Source organism: Mirounga angustirostris, unplaced genomic scaffold, assembly GCF_029215605.1.
Source record: "Mirounga angustirostris isolate CCGP_5_RB_7025 unplaced genomic scaffold, mMirAng1.0.hap1 SCAF_9, whole genome shotgun sequence".
In the NCBI taxonomy this organism is placed as follows: domain Eukaryota; kingdom Metazoa; phylum Chordata; class Mammalia; order Carnivora; family Phocidae; genus Mirounga; species Mirounga angustirostris.
This window is the reverse complement of record NW_026991717.1, coordinates 83713165-83733656: the sequence shown is the minus strand read 5'-3', so window position 1 is coordinate 83733656 and position 20492 is coordinate 83713165.

Sequence of the window (20492 nt, the reverse complement as noted above, 5' to 3'; positions counted from 1 at the left end):
CAGTCATGTGGTCTATGTTCACTTCTGATTGAGGCTAGGTGTACCCGAAGCCACCACATTAAACATTTTGGTCAGACGTTTTAAAACTTTGCAGTATTTTAATATTCATCTCCAGGAAGCCCGAAACAAATAAGCACATGCAAGTTTTAAGGACTCATGAATGAGCTTCTTTCAGGTGAAATGTTCTAGTGTTGATTCAATTTTGAGTTGGGTTTTAAAGTTCTCCTTCCAAACCTTCACACTCCCATCACTGGGAGGCAACTTGCCAGGGCAGGACCTTGCCACCTGGCCCACAGTGTGTGGCCTGCAGGGGTGAGAGGGGATGGGGGTAAGGGGGATGGGCTCCACAAACTTTCCTGTGTATTTGCACTTAACTCAGTTGTTCTCCACAAAACACAGAGTGAACCTCTGGTTTGAAGGGGAGGCCTAAACCATTGATATGTAAATATCACATAACTTATAAGTTAAATGGGGTAGAAAGCTTTCACCTTTTTGAGGCTAGAACTGGGAATAACTATACTGCCAGCAGATTCACCACAGAAGAGTCTGTCTGGGGTGTATGCGGTACTTTCCAGATCTGAAATCCATATGACAGCGATGGGCAAGAGGGGCTCTATGCACAGAGGCCTCCACCCGTGGTCCCCAAAGCATCCCAGGGTGGTGGGGGGCAAGGTCAAATCTCAATGAGAATTTCCAGTTTGGTTTAAGTGGGTCCTTCCTTTTCTTTTTTTTTTTTTTTTTAAGATTTCATTTATTTATTTGACAGAGAGAGAGAGCACAAGCAGGGGGAACGGCAGACAGAGGGAGAAGCAGACTCCCCGCTGAGCAGGGAACCTGAGCAGGGCAGGCCGATCCCAGGACCTGGGGATCATGACCTGAGCCCAAGGCAGAGGCTCAAAGACTGAGCTACCCAGGCGCCCTTCAGCGGGTCTTTCAATGCAGGGGCTTGATTGCGATTGGCGAAATTTCATGATAGAGCAGTTTGGGATTGGAAACAGCAAGGTGAGATTTTTAAGGAAAGGGGTTTGAAGCATCTGAAGCATGAACTGTCTGTTGATACTTCCTCTAAAGAATTGATGGGTCTTTCAGGAAATTCCTGTAAAGAACAATCAAGTTATTTGCCTAGGCAAGAGCAGCTTGGAATAGTAAAGTGGCAATAATGAAGATGAAGAATCGTCACATTAATGTAGACACAAAACAAGGGGCAGGAGGGGGTAGATTCATCCCCAGTCTGATTAGTCATTAAGCCTAGAGTAAGGGCCTGAGGAATATGAGGACACATGACAGGCACATTTTGATAAATCATAATGATTAAAAATTCAGGACATAAACCCATGAGCAATGGGGGGTGGTGGGGGTAGGTTAGCAGGGAGTTTGCAGAGGAAACTCTACAAAGGGAGCACAGAGGAAGTGAGGCGCGGATCAAAAAAGCAGTTTACATGTTCTATGATTTCACCTGTAATTGACAAGCCTTAGCTACAATTTCTGTCCTTAAAAGCATTAATTCACATCACAAATTCACACCGCCAAGGACCCAGGTGAATAATAACAGTAGGCATCCTTTCTCAGACAGTGGCTAGATGCCAGCCATTTTCCATCTGTGATCGCTACAGGGCAGAGGTGGCCTTATGATCCCCATTTTATGGAGGTTCAGGGACGTTTAGCAACTTGTCCGAGGTGACGCAGCCTGGAAAAGTGGCAGTGCCGGGACTGAAACCCTGCCCCTCGGGCCCCCAAGGCCCTTTGTCTCTCTTTCTGGCCCGGGTGAGCCTCCTCCTCTGCTGAACATGTTTGAAGCTGCTAACCACTGCCGTTTTCCACTACGGCTGTCCTTCACCTCGAGTCGCTCTGGCTGCCACACAAACCCGTTTTACTCTGAGACGCCATTTGCTACTGTTTCTATTTTCTAAAATTTCCTCATTGGCAAAGTACCTCCCAGGAGTGTTGGAAGGGTAACTGATACAGGGGCACCTGCATGGCTCAGTCAGAAGAGCATGCGACTCTTGATCTTGGGGGTTGTGCGTCTGAGCCCCACGTTGGGTACGGCGATTACCTACGTACGGACATTTTACAAACTTGAAAAAAAAAAAGAAAGGTAACTGATGGAGTTGCTATAAGTGCCCAAGAAACTCAGTTTCCTATAAACTCACTGCACAGCTGTGGGGCAGTCCTGGCCCCGGGCTTCGGTGAGAGGCCTTGGCCACAGACAGAGAGGCTCCAGAATCTCTGGTCCCAGGTCAATCCTCAGAGCAACTGGTAGGAACCCACCTGCAAATGAGAGAGAAAACTCCACCTCCTCTGGGCCTGCTTGGAAACCTGCCCAAGGTCATTTGTGATTAAGTTTAGACCACATTCAGCTGATTCTCTGCGGGGGCAATGGTACCATGAGCAAGTGCCCATGGGGCCTGGGGGAGGCTGCTTCAGGGGACACCACCCCTGGTGACCATCGTGACAGAGGCAGCCTCCAGAGGGACTGCTCAGTTAATAGCATGTGGGGGGTGTCTTTTTGTAGGTATAAAGACCTCTGTCCTCCTTCATTTTTTCAAACACTATTAATGCTGCCACAGGAATGAGGACGCTCTCTTTCCCTGCCTTTCCCACAAGCAGGCTGGTAGAAGGAAAGGAAGGGTTTCCATAATAAAGGTTCACTTTCCTCCTAATGAGGCAGGCGCACGGGTACGCCAACCTGGGTCCCGCTTTGGGCCCCAATCTGTACCACCATGTGACGCTGGGCTTCTCAGTTTCTCGTTTGTGAAGGGTTCTGGTACAGCTCTCCTGCAGTTGCCATTATGCTTAACCTCACTGGTAGCGTCTGAGGCTCTGGCAAAGTGCCCACACATAGTAGAAGCTCTGCAGATCACAGCTCCTGCTATTAGGATTATTCACATTAGTAAGGTTGAGGCATGCAACACCCTCCCTTTGGCATGCCATTCCCTCCAAGTAGCACTCCTTCCTCTGCCTCTCAGGGAAGCCCAGGGCCTGTGGAACCAGATTCTCCAAGGACAAACTGGGGCAAGGAGCTTACCTACAGCCTCCCTGACCTTGTGCCTCCACCCTCCCCAAGCCCATTTTGGCCTCCAGATGTGGTCCCCTGGGTGGGAGGAGCCCATTCAGCCTATACCTGACTCACAGGTTGCCATGGGGCTGGACTAGAAGACTGAAGGTTGTTGTGGGCCCTGGCCGCGCGGGCAAGCCTGCAGGCGCGTAACCTCAGACAGCCCTGGAAAGGCTTGGAAGGTGAAACCTCTGCTCCTGCGATCAGCAGCGGGCCAGGCTGCAGGCTGCTCAGGGGATGAGTCTCAAGAAGTGCAACCTGCTTAGGGAGTGTGATTCACACCCCTCTCCGGGGCCTTGCCAGGAGCCCACGGTTAGGGACCAGCTGGTCAGGCACACCCTTGGGCCATCCAGGGTCCCCCACCCTGCCTCATTACTAGGAAAGTGAACTTTTATTATGGAGATCATTCCTTTCCTTCTACCAGCCCGCTTGTAGGAAAGGCAGGGAGAGAGAGCGCCCTCATTCCTATAGCAGCATTAACTATGTTTGAGAGGATGAAGGAGGGAGAAGTTCTGTTTACCTACAAAGACGCCTTCCTCCTATTAAGTGAAAGAAAAAAAAGCACCTCACAGAGTAGTTTGTATAATATAATCTTGTCGGTAAGCAAAAAACTATACTAAAATGTTCTGCCCACCAGGATTTTTAGTTTGAGCCAAAGAAACTAATTCTGGATAATTTAGGCAGAAAAAATTTGTGGGAAGGATTTTGGGAGCCCTCAGAATCTCCAGGAGGAGAAGAGCTAGTGATTTCACGACTGCAGTCTAGGCTGACCCACTGTGGCCCTAATGGTTGACCCAACGTGCTCTCTCATTATTAGCCTCTGATTCAAGGTATGGGCAGAGGATGTGATTGCTGGAGGCTTCCATCATGTCCCTGAGAAGGGAGGCTGGGAACGTGAGTGGCTGGCGTTTTTGCTTTAAGTTAGGGCATCTCCCCCAAACATAGTAAGTGGGTTTGGATGACAAATTTGAGTGGACAAATGTCCCAAGATGTTAACGGTGGTTATATCTGGGTTGTTGGATCAAAGGGTGAGGTGTTGTTTTTGTTTTTGTGTAACTTATTATGGAGAATTTCAAACATATACAAATGCAGAAAGAATATTAAAAGGAACTGGCATCTCTGGCTTCAGTTATCAGCTCATAGGCAATTTTGTTTCAGGTATACTTCTATCCACCTCCTTTCCCTATCTTATTTCAAAGTAATAACACTAGTCATCACATATAACTTCATATAAGGTCATATAAGTTCACTCTTAAATATATTAGTACTTATCCCTAAAAGATACCAGGGGCACCTGGGTGGCTTAGTCGGTTAAGGGTCCAACTCTCGGTTTCAGCTCTGGTCGTGATCTCAGGGTCGTGGTATTGATCCGTGTGTCCGGCTCCATGCTCAATGAGGAGTCTGCTTAAGATTCTGTCTCCCTCTCCCTCTGGCACACTGCCCCCCCACCCCATGCGCACTCTCTCTCTCAAATAAATAAATTAATTAATTAAAAAATAAAAATAAAAGATATGAACTGTATTTTATTTCATCTTTTTTAAAATATATTTTTTAAAGATTTATTTATTTATTTATTTATTTATTTATTTGACAGAGAGAGACAGCGAGAGAGGGAACACAAGCAGGGGGAGTGGGAGAGGGAGAAGCAGCCTTCCCGCAGAGCAGGGAGCCCGATGCGGGGCTCGATCCCAGGACCCTGAGATCATGACCTGAGCCGAAGGCAGATGCTTAACAACTGAGCCACCCAAGCACCCCTATTTTATTTTATCTTAAGATTTTATTTTTAAGTAATCTCTACACCCAGCATGGGGCTAGGACCCACAACCCTGAGATCAAGAGTTGCATGCTCCACCAACTGAGCCAGCCAGGTGCCCCAGATAAGAACTATATATTATTTCATTCATTCATTTATTCATTCATTCATTTGTTCATTTTAAGTAGGCTCCTTGCCCAGTGTGGACCCCAACACGGGGCTCAAACCCATAACCCTGAGATCAAGACCTGAGCTGAGATCAAGAGTCAGACACTTAACCAAATGAGCCACCCAGGCATCCGTAGAACTATATTTTAAATGTGTAACTTTAATGCCATTATCACACCTAAAAAAAATAATTAACAATAATTCAGAGAGATTTTTAAAATTATCTTCTCTGTGTATTTCTCTATTACTTTATCAGGAAAAAAATGAAGTTTTCTCATATTTAATTTGTTCTAAAACACATTAACTACATATTAACTACAGTTGAGCGTTCCTCACAAACCCTGTCTGAGGAGAAAGGCCAGTCAGGGGACCCAGAAGCATAATTCAGGGTGACAGTGGGCATGGTTTGGGCCACAAGTAGCAAATCCCCCAGAGCGAGGTCTCTGGAGGCTCACTGAAGTGGTGAGGCCATCAGAATTCACCAGGCCTCCACCTGAGCTCCTCTCCCTGTGCGTCCTGTCACATGGCAGGAGGGCCTGGCTGTGGTCGCCAAGCTCACAGGTGATAGGCACCCAGTGGAGACAGGCCAACCCCTCAGTGAATCTTGCTCTTTTCTTACACGCACATTTACACACATCCACACTCTTAGCCAGTACATTCATACTTCCACACGCACCCACACACATATATCCTCACCCCTGGCCCACATATGCTCCCAGGGAGACAACTCAGACTAGTCTAATTATATCTCAAAAGTGAGGCATGTTTACACCTGTCAAACCCTGAGAGCCTGCATTGAATCCCTGGATGAGTCTAGGCAGGTCGATGACCAGAAGGAGGGCCACTGTGAGCTGGAGGGCCAGCCCAGTGGGCGTCCACCTCACAAGACATCTGTGCTGACAGAAAGTTTGGTTTCGGGGAGAAGTTGCAGTGCTGACAATGGTTAGAAGGCCATATGCAGCAGCACCTGATGCAGGGGCGGGTGGAGGCCTGGGCCCCAGCACCCACAGGAGAGAGTCTCGTAGACTACAGCATGACCAGATCCAGGACTCTGCACACCCCACAGGCTCCGGTCTATGTGACTGGGGCCAACAGTGAGCTCTGTGCCTTTGTGAACCTGGGATCAATGTCTGTCTCCTTTTTTCTGGAGTGCAAGGCCAACTGCACCCACCCAGCTCATGGGACTGTAATGATGAAGGAAGGAGTCAGAGAAAGGGAGGTCTTTGGGTGGTCCCTCCATGACCTCTGCCAGGGCTGGGGCCTCAGGAAGGACAGGGGTGAACCACAGTGTGGGGAAGGCGGCTCTGCATAGTATTGGTTCAGTTGGAAACTGTAAAGAACCATCAGTGACCACCTGACCCATCCCAGGCCTTCTATAGAGGAGAGCAACAGCCCCCAGGGAGGGTCAGTAACTGCCCCAACCCAAGACAAGTTCCTAGGAACACCGAACCAGATCCAGAGAGCCAAATTCTTGCCAGAGTTTGGACAGACAAGAAGGGACAGGCTTTCCAGCAGGGAAGTGCCAAGGTGGGTGTCCACTTGGAGCCTCTCAAGGAGTACACAGGGCCTCCCTGGTCAGATGGCAGGGGTGGGACCAGATTAAAGGAGGGTATGGATGCCTGGACTTGACCTACAGGCAATAGGGAGTTACAACAAGTTCTTGAGCAAGGAAGTCGCAGGAGAAAGGGCTCCAGTAACACTTAGCATCGCTTAGAATGCAGAGTGAGCTGGAAGGGCGACCAGCTGGGAAGCAGCTGCAGTTGCCCAGGAGTGAGAAAACACACATCTGGATGGAGGTCATGGGGGATGAATTAGGAACAAGGTATATTGTGAAGAGAAGAGTGTGGGATACTCTGGCTGACTCCCCATTGTCTCAGGCTGATGCTTGTGTCCATGAGCCGTAAACCAGCCGCAGCTAATTTTAAGCCAAGGGGAAGTTGATGGAAGCCCCCAAGGGGTGGAGAGCTCACAAAATAGACAAGAGATTGGGAAGACCAGGCTAAGGAAAGTCAGGAATTGAGGGCTCTAGAGAGCCAGAAGAAGGTCACGGCCTGTGCAGCAAGACTGCAGCACCGTGGGTGCACCTGCTTTTGTAAATGACCTCTAACCACTCACTGTCCCCAGCTCACTCGTTCAGGATCTGAAACCCGAGGCAAGAACATCCATTGGCCAGGTGGAGACCACATTCCTGTCCTGACTGGGCAGGGAAGGGGGTGGAGTGGAGAGGATTTGGCTCTCTTTCAGGCTCTTTTGTTGAGGGAGGTGGGGATGAGGCAATCTCCCCAAAGGAGGTTAGAATGCTCTTAATGGGTGCCGGACACCCCAGAAATGACAACTAGCTTCCACCTGGCCCTTGCTTCCATCTCCGATTCCCCAGGTTGCTGAGATCTCTGACCGCAACTATTCCTCTCCTGAAGCTACTACCACCCTTGTAAGGGCCGCTCAAATATCCTGCGTTCCTTAACTTTTGTGCTGCATTTGATGTTCCCGCAATGACGAACAGTGCCTGCCCATGGGCGGATGGGTGGGGGGTGGGCTGACCACTGGGTTTCCAGGACACTACAGGATTGTCCCTGTCTCCTAAGGTAACTTCCTCCCCCAGTTCACCTTCACACAGCCCCAAAGCTAGCCTTCCAGTGCCCCCAAGATGAAGCTAATGTCCTTTGGGGGCTCTTGAGGCCCCCAGGAGCTTATCCTGTCTGTGTGGCCTCCCTACCAGCCACACACACTTGCCACAATCTGTAGGTCCTCGCTTCTGCTGGTCCCTCTGCTGAAAGACCTCCTGTACCCCACCCACCAGCCCCAGGTCTGGCTGGGACTAGCTGACTCCTCTTCAGCCTGCAGAACCCCTTCCCCAATCTCCCTAGCATTCCTAACCCTCCTCCTTCCATCCTCCCACACTGGAACATATTTCAACCAAAGCATTTCTCCCCCACCCCCTCGAATTATCACATTGTGTGATATTTACTTGCAATCCTTTTCTCCTGTCAGTACCAAAGGGGATTTGACATATAACTTTTTAAAAGTCCTTTTTAACTATCACCCCGTCCTTACTCTCGTCTCTGTAGAGGTAGCACTCTCCTGAATTTGCTGCGTAGCCTCCAGATCCATTTTATTTACTTTTATACACTTCTATTTGTCCACGACCAGCGCTTAGTACCGGTCTTCGGCTGTGTTGATCTTAGGCTCATTTGCGTCCATGTCGTCACGCTGCTGGCGTCCTTCTGCGCCTTCCTTTCTCCTGCTCGGCATCATCGTGGCGACCGGCACAATGTGCCAGAGCTGTTTCTCTCTCACTGTTTGTGTCCCCCTTGGAGGGCAGGGCCTGTATCTTTTCCACTCTATGTTTCCAGTTAGGTGCTCAGTAAATATTTTTGAATAAATATATGAGTATGAAGATGGCTCAAGAGTTACTTTCAGCATTTCTACTGAGAATGTAAAGTCAGGGCAGCTGCTTCCTTTCCCATCTTGCCTGTCACCCTCAAATTCTAATTTCTCTTAGTTCTAAATTTTGCTACCGTCTCAGCTCCGTGTGGCTTAAAATGTTTGAAATCAAATCTATCAATCTTTTCTTGTATGATTATTTCTCTTTCAAAGATTTATTTATTTATTTGAGAGAGAGCAGGGGGGTAGGGGCAGAGGGAGAGGGAGAGAGAGAATCTCAAGCAAACACGACATTGAGCATGGAGCCCGGGGCTCGATCTCATGACCCTGAGATCATGACCTGAGCCAAAACCAAGAATCAGACCCTCAGCTGACTGCACCACCTAGGTGCCCCTAATTATTTCTCCTTTTAACTTAGGCCTTTCATCTCCAATGATTATATTATTTATTTTGTTTTGTTTTCCTTTAGATTTTAGGGGGGGGGTTGTTCATTTATTTTTTTAATATCTAACTTCAATCCATCTGGAAATTTATTTTGGTGGGGTAGATCTAGGAACAGTTTGGAAATAGGCAACAAAAGCTATATTTATGCTCTCTGACCCACTTTAGAGGTATACCTCCAAGGAAATAATTCAAAATAAAAGATTTGCAAAGACGTTCATAGCAGCACTATTTATAATAGCAACAGTGTAGAAAGCCCAGATATCTACTTGCAGAAGAGAAGTTAAGCAAACTGTGACATGGAATAGGAGAAAGAAAGTTATGTATGATGAATTTTAAAAAGAATACAAAATGTACCTACTGTATGCTTACACTTACATATAATCGTGCAAGAATAAGACCACAGCCTGGGAAAAAGACACAAGTGGTAGGGTGTGAGTGAATTACTGATTGTGGCTGGGCAGGGGGTGACCCCTGGCTGTTTGTCCCTTTCTTGAGGGTATTCAGAAAGTGGATCTGAAGATGGGAGGGGTGTCCCTGGGTGAATTATTTTCCCTTTGTATTTAAATTCGATTAATATCAGCAACAAAAGATTTATTACATTAACACAGTAGTCCTGACATTTGGAATGGATATGTTTCAAGAACTTTGCTAATCTGCAAATATGTACATAAGGCAACATCCATCTCCTCACCTGCTGAATCATATCTTCACAGAGAGTCCCTGTGTGTCTTTTGCTTATTTTTGCATCCTTTCAACTATCACTAGTTTTATCTTTCCTGTGATGTCCTTTATTGTCCCCCCCCACACACACACACAAAGAAAAAGTGTTGAATCCCCCTGCCCCCACCCCACACTTGACAAGAACTACCCGGTAGCCAAGATGAATGGAGGCCATCGAAGCCTGGACAGCTCAGGTGCTGGCTAGACAGCCAGGCTCACTCACCAGTAAGTGATTCTCACTTCAGCCCTGGCCGGGAGACACAATTCTAATGCTGTCCTTGCAATATCACAATCCTAATATCAGGTTTGCTCTCAAAAAATTGAGCCTAAAAATGTCAAATCCATAACTCTTACTAGTCTTCTGGAAAAGAAGGACGTTGTGGAGGACTGTTACATTGCTGTAGAGGGTGCCCTCCCTGGAAACAAGCGTCCTGGGATCCACGTCCTTGTGTAGTCCCTCCCACCCTGGCCCTGGCCTTACCCACGTGTCTGGCTTTGGCCAATGGGACTTTCAGGAGGCACGATCCAAGTACAGCCTTGGTAAGTGCCTGTGTTTTAGGTCTGTTCTCTTGTTATACTCCCTCTTAGAACCCAGCTGCCATGCTTTAAGGAAGTCCTGGCTAGCCAGTGGGAGTGGGGCGATGCCTGCGAGATGCGACAGCTCGTGGAGAAGGGCAGGGGTGCCCAGTTGAGCACCCTGCTGAATGCAGCCACAGGAGTAACACCATGTAGAGCAGAAGAACCTCTGAGACAACCCACAGGATGGTGAAAAATAATAAATCAAGGTAGTTTTAAGCCACCAAATTTGGGGGTAGTTTGTTAAATGGTAACAGATAACTGAAATACATGGAAATATATATACAGTAGATCCTGTAGGAGGTTAAGTCAGAGTAAAATACAAAAGAAGACACGCAGTGATCAAGTCTATGTAAACATGCATGCCTATACTAAAACCAGTCCTAAAAGCCACTTTAAAATTGCAGAAAGTATTTGCTGGTTATTAGGCTCTTTTTTTTTTTTTTAAGTTTTGATTTAAATTCCAGTTAGTTAATCTACAGTGTAACATTAGCTTCAGGAGTACAATACAGTGATTCAACACTTCCATACAACACCTGGTGTTCATCACACGCACTCCTTAATCCCCATTGCCTATTTCACCCATCCCTCCACCCACCTCCGTTCTGGTAGCCATCAGTTTGTTCTCTGTTTCTTGGTCTGCTTCTCTCTCTCTCCTTTTTTCCCTTTGCTCATTTGTTTTGTTTCTTAAATTCCACATATGTGTGAAATCAATCATACGGTATTTGTGTTTCTTTGACTTATTTTGCTTAACATAATACTCTCTAGCTCCATCCAATGGTAAGATTTCATTCTTTTTAATGGCTGAGTAATAGTCCATTGTGTATCTGTATATATATACACATATATACCATTGTTATACACACACACATACATATATACCATGTCTTCTTTATCCTTTCATTTTAATGCAATTGCTATCAAAATACCAGGGGCATTTTTCACAGAGCTAGAACAAACAATCCTAAAATTTGTATGGAACCATAAAAGACCCCAAAGAGCCAAAGCAACCTTGAAAAAGAAAAGCAAAGCTGGAGACATCACAATCCTGGACTTTGACTTATATTACCAAGCTGTAGGGATCAGGACAGTATGGTTCTGGCACAAAAACAGACACACAGATCAATGGAACAGAATAGAAAACCCAGACGTGAACTCATGACTATATGATCAATTAATCTTCAACAAAGCAGGAAAGAATATCCAATGGAAAAAAGACAGTTTCTTCAACAAATGATGTTGGGAAAACTGGACAGCATCATGCAAAAGAATGAAACCAGGCCACTTTCTTACACCATATACAAAAATAAGTTCAAAATGGGGCGCCTGGCTGACTCAGTTGGTGGAACATGAAACTCTTGATCTCAGGGTTGTGAATTCGAGCCCCATGTTGGGTGTAGAGATTACTAAAAAATGTAAACTTAAAAAAATTTAAAAATGGACTATAGATCTAAACATGAGACCTGAAACCATAACAATCCTAGAAAAGAACATAGGCAGGAACTTCTTTGACATTGGCCATAGCAACTTCTTTCTAGATATGTCTCCTAAGGCAAGGGAAATAAAAGTAAAAATAAACTATTGGGACTACCTCAAAATAAAAAGCCTCTGCACAGCAAAGGAAGCAATCAACAAAACTAAAAGGCAACCTACAGAGTAGGAGAAAATATTTGCAAATTACATATATGATAAAGGATTGGTATCCAAAATATATAAAGAACTTATAAAACTCAACACCCAAAGACAAATAATCCAATCAAGAAATGGGCAGAAGACATTAACGGACAGTTTTCCAAAGAAGATATCCAGATGGTCAACAGACACATGAAAAGATGCTAAACATCACTCATCATCAGGGAAATCCAAATCAAAACTACAATGAGATATCACCTCACACCTGTCAGAATGGCTAAACTCAACAACACAAGAAACAACAGGTGTTGGTGAGGATGTGGAGAAAGGGCAGGCCTCTTGCACTATTGGAGGTAATGCAAACTGGGGCAACCACTCTGGAAAACAGTCTGGAGTCTCCTCAAAAAGTTAAAAAAAGAACTACCCTACAATCCAGCAATTGTATTACTAGATATTTACCCAAGGAATACAGAAATACTAATTCAAATACACGCACCTCGGTGTTTACAGCAACATTATCTACAATAGCCAAATTATGGAAATAGCCCAAGTGTTCATTAGGTTATTTTTTAAGTATATATCTCTTTGAAAGTGCTATAAGGAATTTCAAAAAGTCTATCATGGCTCCTGTCCTCAAGAACTTCCAGTCCTTGAGACAAGTAGTGTCAGGCAGCTCTTGGGAACAACACTTGTGACTCCCAGCCCAGAGAGGGACTGGCTGAATGGAAGAAGCTCTGGGGTCTGCAGAAGGCCAGTATGGCTTCCAGGAGAAGCAACTGACATCCTCTTTTTATGGAAAGGTGGCTCTGAATAAGGAAGAAGTTCCGCTACCAAAGCAAAGGATTGTGCATGTGTGCATGTGAACGTGTGTGTGCACGTGCACGCAAGCAAAAAGTAATCTGGCCTCAGAACCTTCCCCGACCCTGCCCAGTCCTGAGCTTCTGTGGTCTCGGCAGTCCTGGGCTCAGTCCCAAGGTTCAGGGACCTGCCTGGGTCTCACTGACAAGTCTTGAACTCTCTCAACTCTTCCAGTCAGCTTCAGACCAGACCCTGCTGTGGTTGCCATCAGCAGTGGGTGCCATGATGTGAGATGTCAGCTGGGCTGTTCTAAAGTTGACTGAATTCTTGTTGGCTAAAATACACCATATGCGAGGCTTGTGCAAAATCAGAAAAATTATAGCATAGGTAAGGAGGGCATGACATCTGGAAAAGTACTTTGTAAAAATAAACAACTGAAGTAACTTTGCAAAGCAAGTAACCAACAAAACAATATTTGACCTCCATCCTCCCAATTTCTGGACTAATTACAGTAGAAGTCCATATACATTTACAAAAAGTCCAAATACATTTATAAGAGCAAACGGATATTAATGGAAAAAATCAGAAACCGTTGATCACACTGTGAAGGAAAGCTTTTTTGGTCACCTGCTTTTGAGGACGATTTCATGTCTTAATTATAGGCAAAAAATCTGTTGGCAGTGTTGCTTCTGGTTCACGAGATGGATACATAGTTTGACATTTCTCAGTGTTGCAGGAGGACACCCTGGCTACCAGGGCTGAACCAGTCTTTGATGCTCTGCAGAAGCTCATCAGCTCCCTCAGCCATTTCAGACTCAACCATTTCTGAAAAGGTGAGAGTGCTCTTCCTGCCAACCGCAAATCTTGTAACTGAGCCCAGGGCCTTCAGCAAAAAGTTTAGGAATCAGGAAATCCTGGTTCAATCTACTTAGTTAAAAGGAACAAAACTGTTCTTGCGAAACTCCTGGTTCCCTTTGTGAAATGAAATACTGAGTCACCTGTCTGAGGTATTCCTGCAATGAGCTTCCTAGATTTCCCAAGATTTTTTGCTTCATTTTTCCTTGATTAAGAAATGAGTACAATGAGTAACCTAGGAAATGTCACAGAAGTTAGAAGGACGCTGGTGTTGACAGCTAGGACTGCTTCAGGATCAGGAAATGGGAAGCCGGACGCGCCTTTCTGTTTGCCGAAATCTCCATTCACAGAGGCAGGAAAGGTTGCCGGGCCCTGTCCTGGGAAAGGAGTGGACTGGCTATGCAGCGTTGATTTTCCTCCCAAATTGTCTCCTTCAATAACAGCTCTGCATTCTAATTGGAACCTTTTGTTCCAGCTACTCCGTGGACCAGGCCTCTGTGATCTTGATAAGGGGAGGCACCTTTCCTATTTTTTCTGACTTCTTAGCCCTGCATCTTGGCTTGGTTTCCAGCCTTATTGTTTCAGTCTGTTTGAATAACCAAGCTCTCCGGTGAGGGTTCCATGACCCGCCCTCCAGCAGGCAGCACCAGAGGTGGGGCCAGGCTTAGGCTGGACCCATTCCTCATGGAGTCCTTTCCATGCCCACTCTTTGCGTCAGAGGCCCACTGGATACCCAAGGGTGGGGGCTGGGCAAGGACGTCTCACAGCTCAGAGGTCATGGAACTATCGGAGTCCTCGTGGCGACCTAACGAAGAATAAGCTCCTTGATCTTGGAACCCACCTTGCCTGAGCAGCCCTTGTGACGGCCTGCTCAGAGGACCCCTTAATGCCCCATCAAGGGCAGCGAGGCCACCACAGAATCACTTGGCGGGGGTGGGCAGCAGAACATAGTGGTTAATGGTGGCCTCCAGGCCTCACCACTTGTCAGCCATGAGGTTAGGAGAATATCATTTAGCCTTTCTGTGCTTCAGTTTTCTCATCTTTAAATTAGGGGTTTTGGTAGTTCCTATCCATAGGGTGGAAAGGAGCAATCCAAATGCCCTGGTAAGCTCTCAAGAATACAACCATTAATATCAGCTGTAAGGTAGTGGGGAGAATAGGAAATCTTTTTATTTGCTCTGCTCCAGATAATAATCCCAGTTAGTTCCTGTTAATCTGGCCCAACCCTCATCCCCACCCCTGCTGGGGCTGTAGAAGGCCTTGTCCCAGCTGGAATGGCCCAGGCATCAGCTGTGAGACCTTCAATCTCAGTCCTTGGATTTCTGTGGCTTCTGTCCTCTGATGACTGTACACCCAAATTCAACACGCACTGTTCTGGCTGGACATGAAGGAAGAGGTGGAAAACGGCCTCGGAATCTGTGTACTGTGCAGGAGGAAAGAGCACTGACAGTACATGGAAAATGTGGATTAATATAGAAAATGTTCATGTTTACAGTCCACTTTGGGAGATCCTGAGAAACAGCATTTCAGGGAAGGGAACGGTCACTCCAATAGGGGTCATCAGGAAAGGCTTCAGGAGACAGCATTTACTTTGCTCACTTTGCCAGGATCATCCCTCCTCAGCTTCTGCACAACCAGGTTTCAATGAAGCATCTTTGACCCGAGCCTCTGGGCCTTTGGCAAAGGGTTTTAAAAAGCTGCTAAGAAGACAGCTTAGTGCTAGAGGAGAGTAGGGTCGGCAGGAAGGGTGCTGTTCGAGGCTGGGATTCCTGGGTTCTAGCCCAGCTCTGCAACCCAGGCCACTTCCTTGTCTGTGCAATTAGGGTGATGAGGAAGTTGGCCAGAAGCTCCCCAACCTCTCTGCTGGCTTGCCAAGTCCAGGGTCCTTTGCATTCCAGTCCCTGCCCCCACCCGAGCCACAGATGTGTGCACCTGGGGAAGAAGCCCCAGCTGGGTTCAGCTGACTCATGTTACCCTAACAGGATGCCTTTCATATTGCTCTCTGGACCTGGAGAAAACCCAGAGTGCCAAGGGTGGCCCAGTATGTGAGCGTTTCCTGTTTCTCCGAAGGCTCACAGGCCATCAGCATCCCAGGAGCAACTTAGGCCAAAAAAGACAGCACTTCCTGAAGTGCGGGTTCCTCCAGGCCTCCCGGGTTCCCGAGGGCTCCGGGCGTGGCTGCGGCGGGAGCGCGGAGCTGTCGTCCCTGCCCCTGCCTCGATGTGGCCGGCGACGGGGAAGGAGGGCTGGGTTCGCAGCCTGCAAGCTCCGCGAGGGTCCTACGCGCCGTGCTGCGCGCCGCCCAGGCTGGCGCCCAGGAGGTCTCAGTCGGATCCCTAGATGGTCCGGCTGATCCCTGCCGCATCCAGAGGCTTCGCGTCTGGAGGAATAGGCTAGGCACATCCGTCTGTCGTTTTCCGGCGCCCCCAGCCCCCCCCCCCCCCCGCCCCCAGGATGTATTCATCCTTCCAGACACCAAGCCCCATCTGTTCCTTCAAATATACCAAGCTAGGATCTGCCAGGCTCTGGGCGTCCCCAGCAGAGGGTGGCATTCATGGAACTCATTTTGACTGGGTACGGTGGGAGTGAGGACTGGATAAGAGGAGAGGGTCTCAAGTATCTGTTGTGCGCATCCCTGGTGTAGCCGTCACCCGCACGGCAGATAGTTTGTCACCACACCGAGTTGAGTAAAGGGACTGTGGAGAAAGGTGAGAGGCAGGGTGGGTGGCATGGGGGGCGCAGGAGGCTTAGTGCAAGGGGTGGGGGGGCGCAGAGGCTGCCAGGACCCCAGAGGCCTGGCTGTGGGGGGAGGGAGAGGGTGGTGAGGCTGAGTCCTGAGAGCCTGCAGTGAGGCCAGGGGATGGGCTGGGCCTCCTCTCCCTCCTGGCCTCCTCTCGCTCCTAGCCTCCTCTGCATCCTGCTGCTGACCGGGGCTGAGTCCAGCCTGGACCGCTGCCTGGACGTGCCACTGTCCCCGCGGGGCAGAGAAGGGGGCTGGCAAGCCAGAGGGACAAGTGTCTGGCACTGCTAGCTAATGTTTCAGTGGCTTTGTTTTGTCTTTGAAGTTTAGAGATAACCCTATAAAATTAGCTGCAACCAGATATCTTGAGAGTCAAACAGAGTCACCCCCAAAGGACCGGGTTTCAGGCTGGATTTGTGTCCTGGGGCCATTCAAGGAGGACAGACTTTCTCTGGTGAGCTCTCTGCAGCACTGCCCAGGCATGTGCTCTACGGCCCAGCAGTCACTGTCACCAGCAAGCTCAGGTCCCCTGTCCAGAAAAGCCCCAGCATCACATGTTCCACCCCAGAGACCACTTAGAAATTCCAGCTGATCAGTCACTGTCCCCTCTCTGGGCCACCCTCCTGCAGAATCCCAGCTGAAGGAAAGCACCAGTCTGCAAATTCCTTAAAAATGAAACTTATGCTTCTTTTTTTTTTTTTTTTTTTTTTTAATTCAGGCTCCCCGCTAAGTCAGGAGCCTGATGTGGGGCTCAATCCCAGGAGCCTGGGATCATGACCTGAGCCAAAGGCAGACGCCTAACCATCTGAGCCACCCAGCCGCCCCGAAACTTACGCTTCTTAGCCCAACAACGTAAAACAGTAAGAGGAGTTTTATTTTTACAAAATCCAATAAACCACCCACAACTGTACCCAGCAAGCAAAAGCATACCTTTGTTGGTAAGCAGAGGAATGACGAAGCAGACTGGGGACACTTGATCTCATGTCCAGGGCACAACTTTAGGTGCCAGTCTTGTTTTCTAACAGTCTAAAAAGAGTTGATGAAAAGTGACATTTATTGGATACTTCCCAGCTGCGTAAATATGGACAAGTTTCTTAACCCCGCTGTGCCCCCATCTTTTTATCTGTAAAATGGGAATACTCGTATCCCCTCTTAGAGTTTTGTGAGGATTAAACATACATGGATGGGGTCTGGTGCACAGAAAAATGGGAGTTAAGTGTTATCTCGATATCAGCTATTGTCCCATGCCGGTCTGGAGCGGGGACATAGTCTCTGTTTTTGAGACTAAATCTTCAGGGCTTCCTCAACACCAGGACCAGCCAGCCATTAAGTGGAGCCATGGGTCTCCTGATCTTCCTTCCCTGGAGAGAGAGGTCTCCAGAACTCTCTCTCAAGGCCCTGCCTTCTCTAGCCCAAATGCCAGGCCCCTGGACCTGCCTCTGTGGCTCTTGGTGGTGGAAAGTGGCCCTGAGTTAGAATTTAGAAGATAGTGTATCAGCTGAGTGACCTTCATCTCTGGGCCTCAGGGCTCCTATCCCTCAATTAGAGATAATAATTGCCCTCCCCACCTACCCACATGCAGGGTGGTTTTTTGTTTTTGTTTTTTTTTAAGATTTTATTTATTTATTAGAGAGAGAACAAGCAGGGGGAGCGGCAGGCAGAGGGAGAAGCAGGCTTCCCACCGAGCAGGGAGCCCAACGCGGGCTCGATCCCAGGACACGACCTGAGCCAAAGGCAGACACTTAACCACTGAGCCACTCAGGCGCCCCCACAGGATGGTTTTAAAGACCAAATGCAGGGGCACCTGGGTGGCTCAGTCGTTAAGCGGCTGCCTTCGGCTTGGGTCATGATCCCAGGGTCCGGGGATCAAGCCCCGCATTGGGCTCCCTGCTCTGCGGGAGGCCTGCTTCTCCCTCTCCCACTCCCCCTGCTTGTGTTCCCTCTCTCGCTGTCTCTCTCTCTCCATCAAATAAATAAATAAATAAAATCTTTAAAAAAAATAAAAAATAAATAAAAATTAAAAAAATAAAAATAAAAAATAAAGACCAAATGCAGAATAACTATAAATTCTTCCTAAATGTAACATCTTGAGTCTCCACTGCGCCTCCAATCCCAAACTACACTCCCTAAAGCTCAGCCGGGGGTGGGGGGGGATTAAAATAAACCAACCTCAATAGGTATACAGAGGCCTCAGGGGAGTTCCTTAGCCACAGACAGTCTCTGTCTACCCACACACCAGGCTGCTACCGAGAGGAGGCCATTAGCCCACTGAGCCCTTGAAATGCTGGGGGCAGTCGTTCCAGCCCAGGGGGTTCCCACGAGCCAGGAGGAAGTAGGGATCTTGTCCCTGACCAGCCCAGGCTGGAGTCTGGGGGATGCTGGACGGTCTTCTGGAAAAGGTGGCCCAGGCCTTGGGGCCAGCAGGGCTCAGAGGGAGGGCAGTGGGGAGGGGAAGTGACTGGGTGTGAAGCAAACCTAAGCAAACCCCTTGCAAACCTAAAGCTCTCAACTGCAGCTGAGGGTAAGGCAAAGTGCCTGGGAAGGTAAGGGGCCCTGTGGGCAGAGCATCCTCCAGTGGGGGAAATAAAGTGGGAGTTAGGGCTCTCCCCATCCCCACCCCAGCTGAGGAACATCTGCATCAAAAGCCACCCTGAACTTAAACGGGAGCAACCACGCAAATTACAGTGATGGAAGGAGACAGCACGAGTGCGGGGCCGAGCTCCGGCCTGGCACTTTGTAGTGGCACCATGGCTGTGTTCCCCTTGTGCGCGTGCGTGTATGTGCACCACCCCATTTGGCCTCACCACCAGACTTTCTGCAAATGCAAAGTACCTACTATGCCACTCTGTACACATGCGTACTACGTACAAAGTACCTACTATGTGCCAGTTCAGGGGACCAGGCTCAAGTGCTGGCCTTGAGCTCTGGGAGCTGCCAGTTTGGTGGTTGAGACAGACTTGAGCCCCGGAGAGAATTGGGGCCCCAATAGGAGCCCCGAGGGTGGTGCTCCAGTAGACGGACCTCCAGGCTGAGGAGACAGCAGGCCCAGCAGGACGGGGCAGGAGCTTTGGGGTGACTGTGGAGCATGGGTTAGGCAGAGGGAAGCCTCTGGGATTTGGGTACATACCTACTTGATTTATTCTTTGGTGCTTCCTGGAGAGGCAGGACCTTGGCTGCCCACCGTGCAGGCCTCTGCACGACCAGTACACAGGAAGCCCAGCATGGGACCCGTCATGGAAGGGGGTGGCAGTGCGCCCTTGCCCCAGTGATGGCACAGGGGAACTGGAAGAATCGACAACGGAGTCCTATCCTCGGGGTTCCAGGAGAAGCCCAACCAGTCACAGTCCTCATGGGGCTGAAGGTGTTCTCAGAGGGAGCTCCTAGGACTAACTCCAGGTGCAAGGCCTGGGTGCCATCCAGCCCTTCTTCCCTCCCGCCCACCCCCAACTTTAGGAGCAGTCCCCTCCACATCAGGCTTCCTGTAGGGTGGTCCTGGGTTGTCAGATCTGGAGTAGGGAAGGGGAGGGTGGAAAACAGTCCTCTTCAATGGTCTGCCCCTTGGGGGTGGTGTCTCAAGCTAGGCCAACCTTTCACATGGCTCAGAGAAATCAACTCCTCAATTACGATGATGGAGCTTGCCTCCTCCAGCCGCACATTTGCATGAACGTTGGGGACTGGATATGGAGGTTGGGGAGGGGTAACTCTGAGAGTTGAGCCCTGGGGGTTGGAGCCAATTTGAGTTGGGCCTCGGAGCAAGTTTAGAACAAGGAACGTGTATAGAGCACCTACCAAGGGCCAGGCCCTTTGCATGTATTTTCATGTCAATCTCACCACAACTTTGTGAGGTAGGTGTTCCAGACACACGTTATAGATGAGGAAACTGAGACAGAGCAAGTTTAATGTAGTTGTCCAGAGTCACACAGCTGTCTGAGGGGATCGGCATCTGGTTTGACTGGGAGCACGGTCTTTTCTGACTGACAGACCTTCGGCAAGCTTCCGGGGCCCAGGTAGATTCTGGGTGAATGGCTGAGGCTCAAGTAGATGCTGCACCCGAGGAACAGCGTGTGGAAGGCTCGCTCCGTGAGCATCACAGCTCAGTCACAGATGGGCCAGGGATGTGGGGCACCCTGCCAGCCAACGGGGAACAGTGCAAGGGGTTTGCACAGGCCACCCTATTCCTGCAGTGACCAGGACGAACCTGAAGTTAGCGGGGCTCCCCAGGTCTCAGGTTCCAGCGTGGGTGAAGGCTGCTTCCCAGTTGATGCACTTGGAAAAGCCCCTGCCTCTACCATGGGCCACAGAGTGCTGTGTAATTTCCTCTGTGGGTCAGTCCTCCACCAAGGGCTGTGACGGGGCCATGAGTCAGG